The sequence below is a fragment of the Stenella coeruleoalba genome, assembly GCF_951394435.1.
Source record: "Stenella coeruleoalba genome assembly, chromosome: 9".
NCBI classification, from domain to species: Eukaryota; Metazoa; Chordata; class Mammalia; order Artiodactyla; family Delphinidae; genus Stenella; species Stenella coeruleoalba.
In genome coordinates, this window is record NC_137155.1 from 40,417,176 (window position 1) to 40,431,479 (window position 14,304).

The following is a 14,304-nucleotide window of genomic DNA, read 5'->3' on the forward strand; positions in this document are numbered from 1 at the left end:
TTCATATTATTGCATCAGTAATTTGTTCTTTTTATCACCATACAGTATTTTATGAATACACCACCTTTTGTTTATCTAATTTTCTGTTGATGGACATTCAGTTTGGAGCTATTCAATGGTGTGCTGGTAAAGGGCTGAGGGTTTCGGGGGGAGGGGGATTTGTAGCACTGTACACTCTGATTTGTAGCATTTGCCAATTCCCCGGCATAAGTACTTTCACCACAGCCAATTTTAAGCTGCATGGCTTAACAACAACCTTGCATTGTTCCTTGTGAGCTTCTGCAAGCTGACTCCAACACACACCTGGGAGCTATTATGAATAAACTGCTCTGGATATCCTTGCACAAGGGTTTTTTGTTGTTTCTTCTTTCTTTTGTTGTTTCTTGTTTTCTTGTTGTTTCTTCATTGTTGTTTCATATGGACTAATTTCACTTGAGTATATGCTGATTGCAGGATTTCTGGGTCATAGGTAGGAGTATGTTTAATTAGTAGAAACTGACAGATATCCCAGTTTGCTGATAATTTTTACATGTAGGAATAGACTGTATCAAATTCCTTTTATCCATACATAAACATAATCTTACAATTTTTCTTCTTGATTCATCAATGAGAAGAATTGTAGATATATTTATTTTTTGATGTTAAACTTTACATACATCAGTAATGTCAATTATATTTGATCATACTCTATTCTCTTTTGAGCACAGTTTTGGATTTGGTTAGCTAGCGTTTGGTTTAGGCTATATATATAAATATATATGTGTGTATATATATATATAATATGCATATCATATATATGCTTTTTGCTAAAATGAAAGCAAAAATATATTAATTTCCAAATTAAGATTGAAGTGTATAAATTAAAGCATATAAATACTTCCTCCAAATTTCTGTTATTGCTTATTTTACCCTGACTTTCCGTAGTCTTTAAGGCCCAAATCCTAAAATAATTGTTTTCAAGCCTGGTAGTACATTGGAATCAGTTGGGGCGCTTTTACAACAATTCAGGTCCTCACCCATACAAATCAGAATCTCTGGGGCTGGAATCCAGGTACTCTTATTTTTAAAGCTCTACAGGTGGTATCTATACACAAGCCAGAGTTGATATTCACTATTCTAAAAGATGCTGGAGTATGGTGCAGGGTGTTGTAAATGTTGAGGAATGGCTGTGAGAATCACATGGGTCATCACCCTCTGCTCACATAGAATCTGCTGTGCTGGAGGTGCCTAGGTGATTATGAAATACACATCTACACAACACAAATACACATGAAACTTAAGCCTCTCTCTTGTAAAGTGAAACTTCAATGTCAGCCATCTTTATATCAGGTGTTAAGTATTGAGGCACATTATGCTTCATGCTGCCTTACTTTCCTAGGAGCTCTCAGCTATGACCTGCTCCAGCTATTTCACCGTTGTCAGCAATGATCACCACCTGCTGACTGCAAATTTTGATGGAGGACAGGGTTAGATTAGATGGCCTTTAAGTCTGCTTTGGCTATGAAGTTCTGTAATTCTTAGAAGACCTTAATTTTTTTTTTAGCTCTCTTGATTAGTTCTGAAGCTTACCAACCAGCTATGCAGTCATTTCAAGGTAAAACATATAAATATTTTTTCATTTACTGTACCTATCTATCCTTTTCCTTTGTTGTCTGAAAAGAAATGTAGAAGTTCCAAGTAAGGGACTACTGTAATAGAGCAGGACACTAAGGGGCTTTCCTGGGACCCAGCATTTGGGTTCCGAGCCTGGCCACAGGCTGCTGTGGGACCCCTGCGAGGAGACGTGGACCTCGCGCCTCTGACAAGCGTGCACAGGACAGAGGCTGGGACGAGCTGAGGCCGGGCGCGCCGCGGGTCCGCCCTCCGGGCAGGGATGTGTTAGTCCGTTGGAGACAGGGGCCCGGGACAAGCCGCAGCTGCAGCGCGTCTAGGACGCACCGCCCGGGCGGCGCAGGCGCGGCCCGGGCGTGGGCGGGTGGGCGTGGTGCAGGGGTCTAGAGCCCGTGGCAGGCAGGCCCAGCCCCTAGGTCACTCCCGGGCGCAGGTTTTGAGCGCGTTCCCTGCCTGGCTCCTGGCTCTGCGCCGCGACCGGGTCAGTGTCGGCCTCCCTCTTCCCCGGCGCTGCGCCCGCAGGCTGAGTGAGTATCTCTGGCGCTCCTGTCTGTCCTGTCTTCCAGGGCACCGCGGGCAGCCCCCTGTGCTCGCCCCGGAAAGCCCATGGAGAGGGCGCTTCGCAAGGCCTCGGCTCTGTGCTTTTTTGGGCAAGAGCTCACGGTCAACGCTGTTGCTTCTAAATTTTGCCTGTTTAGACAACATCCCAAGAACTGAAAGTTCCAATATAGTTCTCCGTATCATTTATTATCTTTTCTGTGGGGGCGTGGGAGGGGTGAACTAGGCCGTGGGGAGAGTAGGGGAGATTTGAGCCAATGGAAACAGTAAATACTTTAAACTAGTATGGTCTAGTTTCATCATTCCAAGCTGTCATCTTTTATTCCCTTGAACAAATATGACGTGAAGTTAGACTCAGTGAAAAAACAACGACCATACTGAGGGTAAAATATAGAGGGGTCTCATTAGACAAGCAGACCTCGTTTAATGGAATAATCCTGTTCAGCTGAAACTAGGACTGGTTAACAAAATGGTAGGATAAGTCGTTTGAAAATTTTAAAAATAAATTCCCATTGTCTCTTGCCTGCATCTAGGGTTAATGTTGACATTATATGAAAATAAAGTTAACGTTAACTTTGCTAATTGTGTTCAAACCCCGGCACTGTGCATCTTTTACTGAGAGATACTTATCAACAGTTCTGTGAATGTAACCTATTTGGAAGAGGAGAATTGGGAGGGGCAGGGAAACGGATAAGGAAACTTTTCTGAAGTAGTTTACAGGTTCGGCATTAGTTTTCTAAGCTAAATTTGATACAACTTCAGATTCATGTATGATAGAGTAAAAGGAGTCTGAAGATTCTTGTTGGAGTTTTGCTTACTAATAGTGTGGTCTAAGACAAGTAACTTAACAAGTTTGGGAGCAGTTTCCTCAACCTTAAAAGAGTGTCAGTGGTTTGATTAGCGGGAATATGCTACGTAACCGTGTTTCAGTCTGTACATGCATATTCGGCTTCCCCACCCCGAACAGCTTGAGGTGGGACAGGGTGTTTCCAGGTGGTTCTGATCATGATCTTTTCATCTTCCCTCCCCATCAGGAGATCCTTGAATACTCCTAGACCAAAGGCTGGGTAAGTTATCTAACTTTATAAACTGTTGAGTATTTGATTTTTCTGCCAAAGATTTTTCTTTAGTCATAATTTTTTTTCTTAAGCAAAAAAGTAGTAAAACATAGGTTTAAACTGGGTAGGGTGGTGAATAATTTACCTTTGAGTTGTATTTGAAATGTTGTTTAGTTGAAATATTATGTCTAAACATGAGTGTGGCACATACGTGTCAAATTCACTGTGTGTGGGCCTAGATGTTTAAGAATGAATACTTTCAAAGTCTTCCTGGGTTACGTGAAAATAGCTTATATGCTAATTAAACCTTTAATTTCTAATTTGGTTCACTTGTATCTCGGACCGCCTGGATGAGCTCCTCTAAAAATTAGACTCACCTGAGTCCCTTCTTTGCCTAAGATGTACTGTTTTCCCTGATTTCACTAGAATTTACCTTGAATCATTATCTGTGATGAATTTTTATTTCGAGTACTTAAGATATTTTATCATTAAATAATTATAGTAATTAATATATAAATTATATAAATTAATCTTTTATTTATATGGTTGCTATAATATATACATGTAAATATACTTGAAGGTGAATGTAATATAAAATTTGATATCTGATTAGGTCATGAATATACATATATCCATGGTATTTTGAAGGATTGGGGGTTTGCTACCCCATTTTCTGGTGTATGTTAATAATTAGAGTCGAGATCTCAGCCCTAGATGCGGTGTTATTTGAAATTGCTTAGGTTGGATGGATAGCCTATGCAGATCGGATTCTGTAAACCTCTTCATCAGGTATTTCCGAGGTTACCGTTGGGAAAATTCTCCCTTTTCTCTTTAACCTCTAAGGTACCGTAACACGTGTTAAACATTAGAGAATTTCAACTAAGGAATAGGAGAATTGTGCCCATGTGTTGGGTACATTTCAAAGGAGATCTACACCACTCACATAAGACTTGGAAACAAGATAGTGAAAATGTAGTTTTCAATTGAGTTTATCAGTTACTAGGAAGATATATTAGGGGTAGCTAGAGGTTTGATGAGGATGTTGAGATCTGTGGAGAGGCTTGTTTGGGTCAAATTAACAGTGCTTTGCCCATTTCCTATGGAGGAATGAAACGAGAGCCTTTTTGAAGAAGGGGAATGTTTCCCCCTCACCTGAAATCAAGTTGGAGAAGGTTCAAAGTATCCATTCATAGGGCTTGGTAATGTTTCTTGAAGTTTTGGAGATTAACACTTACATGTGTCTGAAAAGATGAGACAAATGCCCCTGCCTGAGCACAGAGTTAGGAAGCTGCATTAGGAGTGAACTGCAATGACATATGTAGTGGGGGAAGGATGTATAAATTTGACTGTTGATTCTTGGGAAGAAGTTGGCCTGAAGCCATTTTGAAAGTTTTTCTAACCAAGAGGATCAAAGGTGGACCTCGGGAAATGAGTGGAAGCCACCAGCAGAGAGGAATATTTCATGGCAGGGCAAGTTCAGTGTTCAGTTGGATGTCCTTTGAGAAATGGACAAATGTGTTCCTCCTCCCCACTCAGGATTTGTCCTCTGTCACCCAGAGGACTCTGCCTGTACATGACAGTGGTACCTTCCCCTTCTCCCATGTGACCCCTAAGGAGTCACAGTCTAGTGAAGGGGGAAGGACAAGGAGAAGAAAGCACTAACCCGGTCACCACTACAGGCTTCTTAGTCTGAAATAGGCTCAAGCTGGGAAAAGCGGAAGTTTCACCTTTCTATGAAGTTAGAGATTTTGATTATTATGTTAAGTGGACATCTTAACTAGTGAAATGAAATTATTCTTTTGATTAAAGGGAACTGGAAAGCTGTGGATACTTCCTAAGGTTTTATCCAGGAGCAGGGAAAGAACTAGCCCAGAGAAGGTTGAAAGACAGTGGGAGAAAGTTTTTTATTCTCACGAAGGAGCCTGACTTCTTTAAAGAAACAGTTATTCAGTAATTGCTTTGTCTCTGGCTCAGCTGTGGGATCTTGGCCAATGTGCTTAATCTGTCCAAAGCTTTGGTTTCTATATCAGTACCTGAGCATAATATTAGTACTTATCTCAAATCTTCTGGTGAGAAACAAATCTTATTAACACAGTGCCTGCCACAATGTAAGCAAATAATATGTTATTCATACTTTGGATTTTTACACAAATGTCATAACTCCTAGTTCAGTATTGGGCTCAGTTAGGTGCTCACTGATCTGTTCAGGTGAATTACCAGAATGACTGGGCTGAGGCAATAGAAATCAACAGATTTCTGAGCCTGGGCTGGAAGAAAGTGGTGACCAAAAGCGTAAACTTATCTGATTCCTTGATTCTGGCCGCTGGTCCCAGATGTGAGGAAGGAAGCTTCAGCTTCCCTAATCAGTCTTTTCTGACTCCTTTAATAGTAAACACAATAAAACAGCTTCTTAAAAATACAACTAAACATGTAGCTATGAAAATAGGGGTACAAATCCGGGCCTCTATGGGCCATTTATATAAAATAGTTTTAGGGGAAAAATAAAGAAAAAAGATTCTGGTAAAGTTCAAAATGGAGTCCAATTGTTGAAGGCAGAGCTAATACTTGAAGGTTAGATTGCACAGATGTGTAAATCCAAATGCCAGTTAATTATTTTCAAATAATCCAACATCAAAGGCACATGTGGCTGTGGATAATATGTAAACATTTGAAATCTCAGAACCACTACTTTGGCTTTAAACACTGGGAAGGTGTTTAAATGGTACTTGAATGGTGACTATCCAAGAAGTAATAGCACTTTTGCTTTCTTTGCCTTTGTAACTTCCAGTGGTCTGAGGAAAATAAACCAATGTGTTATGAAATTAAAGACAAATACTAAATTTCAGAGGAGTGATACAGGTTTAGGAAGGCTCTAAAAATGTGCAGATAGGTTTTGATAATCTCATAGACAAAAAGGGTTGGCTTGGCTTTGGCCTTTTTCTTAACTTTTAGTAAAACTATACAAATAAGTATCTGCATGCCAGGGAAAATAACCTCAGTTAATAAAATATCCAAAACAGAAGGCATCCAAATCACTATGACTTGTTCAACCACACAAATTGAGCTACAGTATATATTAAAAAAATGAATATCCATGGTGCATTTTTCTGTTCTTTAAAAGAAGAAAAAGTACCTAGCTCTTTGATTTTCTTGTCTCTAGTCTCTTACCTTTTTAAACATGATTTCAAGGATGCTTATTTCTCCATACATATGTAATCAGTAGTATCTGACAAAAAACCTTTTGCAACTCCTTGTTCATTTTCCCTCCAAAGCTTCATAACTCTTAAATTAGAGATTAAAAAATAAAAGAGAAAAATTCCAAGGGTGGGAGGCAAAGGATCAGTGCAATTCTATCTGAAGTTGAAAGAATATTTTGATATTTTTAACTAAGTGTCCATATTGGGATGTACAGTATCATTATCTTTTCATAGAATAAAGTACTGTTTTGAGAAAATAACCCAAGTTTTGGAGAGCAGTAAATATTATAATTTTAGTGAAAATGTTGTTATAGAGCTCCATATTTTAAAACTTAGTTCTTTCCTGTACCCATGTTGTCTTCTGAAATTAAGTGTTTAAAGCAAACTTGGAAGGTAATTTTGAGTTGACGGTATATTCACAGGCCATGTAGTCCTATTCCCCCATTTTATAACTGAATCTTAGATTAAGGTTCTGCATCAACTGGTAGGGCTGGGACTGGAAGATTAAAACCTTTGCGTACATCTTTAATCTCCATGATAAAAAGCAGTCCAAAAAAGTTAAGACTCTGTGGCAGTGACTTGTTTTTGTTTTATTTCAAAGGTTTGATTTTTTTTTTGTGGGTGGGTCAGTTTTACAGAAGTGAGAATAGCTTAATTTGATAAAAATATTAGTCTTATTTAATGAAGGAATAGGAAATAATATTTTAAAATCATTTGTGTAAATTATCTCAGTTTAGAGGAATAAAATCATAGTTCAAAAATGTGAGAGAACATTTATCTGGAAAAAGCCATAGGAATTATTATTAATAATCCTTTCCTTCTTTAGTAGATGATGGCAGTCTTTCTTAAAACTCATTTTTTTCAACATCTTCTAGATTCTAACTTTTGTTGAATTTAAAAAAAAAAACCCACACAATTCTTAAGGAATTTGAACCAGCTTTCTTATTTTGATTATTCAGTTATTTTTAATAGTGCTGATTTTATAACTTTCAGTGCTTGATGTATTAAATATTTTATGTTCTGGTATATATATTTGAATGTTGAATTTCTGGTAAACTCAAGTAGTTCTTAATTACATGGTGTTTGTCAAATTTATTAACTACTTGGCATACAATTTTTCTTAAATAGCTTTATAGGTGTTTACTGAATATTATAGAAATAATTGTTTATTCATTTATAATCTACATGATACTATAGATGTATAGAAATTCATTTGCCAATAAAAATCCCACCTGTGAGAAGTTTTATAGATAGGAAAATAATTGTTTAATAAATGATAATGAAATTGGCAATCTGTTTGAAAGGAATCAGATTGTGGATGAATTAAATCATTAATTATTTTAACTCTAGGCTGTATTTAAACTATAATTAAAGAGGATATTAAACTTGTTAACTTAAATGATTTATAAGACATGATTGTGTTAACACTTGTTACTGAAATCGATACATTTTGGTATAAAGTAATGAGTTAAATACTCCATTTTCTTTAGAAGCACTTGAGTTTTTATAAGGTTTAGAAATTTCACAAGTATTCATCCACTCTTCAAACTCCTTTAATTAAATTTCTCTTCAATCACCATGATTTAAAGTAAAACACCTTTTGCATTGTGTAAAAAATGATGCCCTTAATTTAACCAACCATGTGACAGACTTGATGTGAAACCAGGTAAGTAACAATGAAAGCTGCTATTAGTGACAAATACAAAACACATTGAATAGTTTCACAGGAATTTTCATCTGTTTAATGTATAGTGATGTTAGGATCATTGGGAGTATTTGAAGGGAGATTTGGGTAATAAAGGGTAGATGGTAGTTCATCCATGTTGGTTCGTGAAATTGGCTGTAAAATGCATCATGAAATAAATTTCTCCCATTTGCTATATTGTCCCTAGGTATCTTTGATATTGTGCATGAGAATACCAGGCTGAAATAGTGGGACTTAAGTACTTAAATAGGTGATTCAGAATCAGATGTTAAGTATAGGAGTTTGGAGCATCTGTAAATATTTTAAACATTGTGGCTAATATATCATAATATATTTAATGTATGATTGAAACTGGGTTGTCTTCTAGTAACAGTTCAAGAATCCAGACTTGGATTTGGTTCTTTTAAAATTACATTGTCATTGACTTATAATAAATGTTGTTGATTTATCACAAAACAGTGTTCTTGCTAGCATAAATCATTATCACCATGATAGTACTTTCAATCACACACACTAGAGATTTGATATTCTTACGTGTTGGGAGGATGTTGCACTCTTGATTTAAACAAAACTAGGCCATTAATGGTGAAAAATGTGGTTTCTGGAGCCGGACTGACTGCATGCAAATCTTGGCTTCGCCATTTCCTAGCCATGTGATTTTTGAATATATTAGCTATCCTCCCTGAGGTTGTTTGTAAAGTGACATATTTATACATCTTCAATGCCTTGCTGTGAGGGTTGAATGACTTAATATATATAAAGCACTTAGAATATTGCCTAGCACATTTGAATTACCCACAAGTATTAGCTACCAGCTAGTTTTCCCCCTGCCCTTTTTGTCCTGCTGTAGTGCTTTTCAAATTATTTTTTGCTAAATTCTCATCTCCTGCTAGATTCATATCTGTTGGGTTTATGGAAGGAACTAACTTCTGTAAGACTAAATTATGTGTGTATGTGGTTAGGTAAATTATGCAAAGGTGTGTGTGTATATGAGAGTCAGATAAGTAATATTTTGATGGACAATATATCAGAAGGATTTATAGCATTTCTCTTTACTCTAAAGAGCCGTATTCTTGTTAGAGGCAATTGTGTGGACTGTTCTACATATGTATTTAAACACAGTGTTTACAAACTTTGTTCAGGGACCGACACAGGACATGCACACCTATCATTGTGTATATTAGATCACTTGTTCCGAAAATTCTTGAAAGATTCCTTTAATGACGACAAAGCTGTGAACCATAACATGATAGGCAAAGAATTTTTTCCCCAAAGGGTACCAAGAATTCAATGTGGGAAGCTTCCAGTTTGTTGGTTAAGACTGACTGAAGGTTGCTTTTGCTACTTAATAGCTGTGTAATCTTACACAAGTTACTTAACCAGAACTCCCTCTTCAAAATGGCTTGAATTTTACATTTCTCATAATTCATATAAATGCTTTAGTGTAATTCGGACAATGTTGCTTATAGTTAAAATGATTAAAACAGGAGCTGGCAAAGAGTAACCAGTGGAATATAAGATTGTGATTCTACATCTAACTCTACCATTTGTCTCAAATGTTTGCTTTTGTTTTACAAAGGGAACTAAGGAAAAAAAAACCCACAATTATTTCCTCCTAGATTAACAGTTCTCTAAGAGCATCTCTAGTAGTGGACCAGTACAGCATCTTTATATATGAACAAGAGTTTTTCTTTTTTTCAATGAACGCAGCATTTGCAAAACAGCTTGTGTTCACTTTAATTTGGAAACATTAAAAATTAATGTCAAGGTGTAAAATTAGGTTGTATCCCACACTTGAAATATTTTTTGATAAATTAAGTAAAAACCTCAATGTCACATGATCTATCCATTCTGTGTCTATTTACTTCTCAGTTGTTTTTTTTACAGAATAATCTTCTTAATCAGCTCAACAATAATGAGAAACTGCCTAGGTCTTCAATTTTGCTTCAATTGTGGAAACAGCCTTGGAAGTATCAATTCTAGAGATACCTAACCACATCTTGTCTTGCCACAATCTAAACAAAAAGAACAGACCCTATAATAAGAATAAATTTCTTATTATAGGATAAAACAATTTATGACTTCCCCAGTGGCAGTTGGAAAAAATGTTGAGACTTTGGAAGATCTGTTAATCTGGGAAAAATAAAAGGACATGCTTATATCAAAAATATGTGCCCTTAAAGTTAATGTCAGCGAATGAGCCCCCAGATCAAACCCCAACCCAGAAAGCTTTGTTTTTTCAATAAAAGGTTGACAAAATAGAAAAGTTTTATTCTCCAAATATGCAGGTCCACATTTTATTAGTTTTTCAGAACATTAGATACTAGACCCATGTAAAATGAAAGGAAATGTGTCAGCTAAAAATGAAGAATTCTGAATGAGCAATTATTAAAGCTTTCATCCTCGTGATGGGACAGCTGCAGGGTTAGAGGCTCACACTAAGTCACTCAATGCTTACAGAATACCCAGTGTGTGCCGAGTTCTGAATAGTGCAGCAACATCTATGGAATATATTGAACAATCACAAGTCTCCTTTTAGGTATAAATTATTTTACATCGCCCAAGGATTTTTTCAAACAAGTAGAGGATATTATAAAATCAAGCATTTACTTGAAATTGGCTTTACTATTTGAAAACAAAATTTATTTGTGAGCTCTACTTATAACTGTACACAATAATTATTATGAAACTCCTTTCAGTTAAATAAAACAAATGTTAAAGGCTTTATACAATATTCTCTCAGAAATACAGAATCTTTTAGAAACACTTTATCAGGCATCTTGCTGGAGCAGTGATATTTAAAGATGGTTATAACAACTGCAGATATCTAGGGAGCTATAAAGAGAGTTAAGCTATTGTATGTACATTTTAAACCACATTCTGCCAAGAAGGATAAAAGCTTAAGAGAGGAGTGTTTTGGGTTTTTTTCCTCTTTTTTCAAAGGTGTGTGCTTGTAGGAAATGGAGAAAATCAATAAAAATTTATACTCATCAAAGACATGCCCAACATTGCCTTTTTTTCCTTCTCCTTTTCTGCGTTTGTATTGGACTGTAGAAAGACAAGGGAGTAGGAATGAGAATGGAATAATCTTCTGGCAGCTGGGAGTTGTACAGACTAGAGAACAAGGAGAGAAAAGCCTTCTGTCATTCAGGACAGAGCAAAATATAAAACTCAGATTCTGAGATTAAGTAGAGATGAGAATGGTGTACAAGGTATTTATCTCTTAAAGAAAATTCTCTATAAAATTATATAATTTAAAAGTTAAAAAGATCCTGTGCTTAAAACTATGGAAAACACAGAAATAAGTTAACTATTTCAAGGGCAGACAAACATTAATTTTACTTCTTTGAACAGATCCTTACATGTTGCTAATTTGAAACACTTTTGCAATAGCATTTTAAGCTAATGATTAGGGAATAAGTAGTAAACTCTCAATTTATTATATATTTGTCCTCTGTAACTTTGTATCCCTTGCTTCCTAATAAAATACCATTCCTGTTAGGCCCCATTGCTCTTAAAAAACCGCCAGTGTTCATTTTTGTCTTTTTACCGTTAAATCTATTGGGGACATTCTCTACGCTTTTCTGGGTATTTAATTTTTTATGTATCTCTATTACCTATGTATTACAAATATGGGTTTTTTTGCTTTTTAAATGATTGAGCACACAAGTCTCCTTTTTCTCCTTTTTTCAATTTCATTGTGATATAATTGACAAAATTGTAAAGATATTAGTTTGCACATTATGATATACGTTGAGAGGATTCCTCCCTGTCTAGTTAATTACCACATCCATCGCCTCACATTTTTATCTTTTTTGTGTGAGAACATTTAAGTTCTCCTTTCTTAGCAAATTTCAGTTATACAGTAGTGTTATACGATAGTGTTATCAACTATAGTCACCATGTTATATATTAGATCCTCGTATCTTATTCATCTTATAGCTGAAAGTTTGTGCCCTTTTACCAAAATTTCCTTATTTCCCCCAGCCCCTGACAACCACTTTTCTACTGTTCTATGAGTTTGATTTTTTGTTTAGATTTCAAATATGTGATGCCACGTAGTATTTGCCTTTCTGCTTCTGATTCGTTTCACTTAACATAATGCCTCAGGGTCCATCCGTGTTGTTGCACAGTGCAAGAGTTGCTTTCTTCTAATGGCTGAATAATATTCCATTCTGTGTATACACCACATATTATCTCTTCATCTGTTGATGGACACTTAGGTTGTTACCGTATTTTTCTGGCCATGTAAAACATCTCTAAAGGGAAGGATTAAGTTCTGCCTCTTTGATTTTGTCCTTTAAATATTTTCTGCTGCAGCCCTCACCCCTTTCACTAATTAAATTGTGAATAATTAAGTTAAATAATTAAATGATTATTAACTATGAATACCTCTTTTTTGATTTACAATTATAAAAGAACTCTAACCTGAATGCAGTTCTCTCAGGCACGGATGCTATGTTCCATTTCTATGTCTTTCAGTGCCAACAATAGTGACAGACAGAACGTCGGAAATAGAAATGAGGGCCAATCACTAAAATTATATTAAAATACTACATCGTAGTTGCAAAAATACGAATTGTTTTGTTCATTAAATATAATTGTACTCTAGACTTAAAGGTGGGGTGAAACCAGTGGAAGATGCTTGGTATATTCTTTTGTCATATTTCTTATAGACTTATGAATAGGGCAAGTGTTCACAAGTATGGGGGCAGTTATGGGAATCTTATCAAAACATAATTGTTGGGATTGACATATATATACTAATACGTATAAAATAGCTAATTAATAACCTGTATAAAAAATAAAATAAAATTCAAAAAAACACATAATTGGATCAGAAAAAGCCCACTATACATACATTAAAAGTATCAAAATGTCATAGTAGGTAGTTGAGGGCGGTGGACATAGTAGGACAGTATCTTAAAAAATGAAAGAAACTTATGGAGGTATTTTCCTCTTATTTACAATAGTTTAGGGTATTATGGTTTTCCAAACAAAACGATAGGATGGTATGACCTGATCCTTTTACTTGATGTTTGTAATCCTACAGCCAGTCAGTACAAGGATCTCTTATAAAAACATCTGATACCAGGTACTACCCATTTTCCCAGACATCTTTTATTAATGCTTTGATACTCAATCTTCTCTGAAACTTGGATTTTTTCCTTCAGTTTTTAATTTGTTAAACTCTGGTATATCACCATTTGTCTATGGCTTTCCAATTGTATTTTCCAACATCACTTTATAAATAATTTGCTACTTTTAAAATTTTACTCTGTAAATAATTTAATATTATTTGCATAGTATTTTCAGCATTCCAGGCGACAGTCAGTAGGGACTGAACATTAAAGAGGTTGAGCAACGAATATGGAAAACTAGTATTAAATGGGGAGATTTCAGTGATAATGGGTTTTACAGGTCACCAATTCACTTATGAATATTTTTGGGTAGTTATGTTTTTCTATCCTACCTTATAAATTCAGGTATTTGGAAAACGAACGTTAGGGTAATGGGAGACGCTTATAAATATTTGCAGCTAGAGGTATATAGAAAGTATCCTTAAGGACAAATTGTGACTTGACTAAGGATCAAGAGTGACACTCATGGAAGCTTCCTAACCACTAGTCTCAGAATTCTCTGCAGTTGGCAAGGTGGACAATAATGTCTCTGAAAGCATTCGTCTGTGAGTCCAACCATGTTTCAAATAATTTCACCCAGTCTGACACCTTCAAATACTATTCATTTCCTTTTCCTTCCCCCATTCTCTTACCTCTCCTCCTCTTTTGTGGTTGGTGCTATCTTTTAAAACAATTTCTGCCTGCTTTCTTTTTGAGATACCTTTATTTTTATTTCGAGAAACTTTATTTTTTGAGCAGCTTATGCTCATTGAAAAATTGAGTAGAATGTACAGAGACTTCCATATATCCCCCCTCCCCACCCCCTGCAATTTTCCCTGTGAACATCTTGCACTGGTATAGTACATTTGTGAAAACTGACAAATGAATGTTGATAAATTAACTGTATCCCACGGTTTATATTAGGGTTCACTCAGTTGTACCTTTTATATGTTTGACAAATGTATAATCATATATTGGCAATTAGAGTATTGTGCAGAGTAGTTTCATTGCCCTAAAAATCTTCTGTGCTCTATTCTTCCCTCCCTATCGACTAA

At 35.8% G+C, this 14,304-nt stretch overlaps 1 long non-coding RNA gene across 1 annotated transcript in view; it reads left to right on the forward strand.

Annotated features, from left to right (window-relative positions):
* Positions 1-1,933: 1,933 nt before the first annotated feature.
* The window catches only part of LOC307191609, a 164,067-nt gene continuing 151,696 nt past the window's right edge, over positions 1,934-14,304 (forward strand). The window contains exons 1-2 of the long non-coding RNA XR_013829806.1: positions 1,934-2,138; positions 3,204-3,236. This is a non-coding gene — a long non-coding RNA (uncharacterized lncRNA). The remainder of the gene's footprint in view (positions 2,139-3,203; positions 3,237-14,304) is intronic.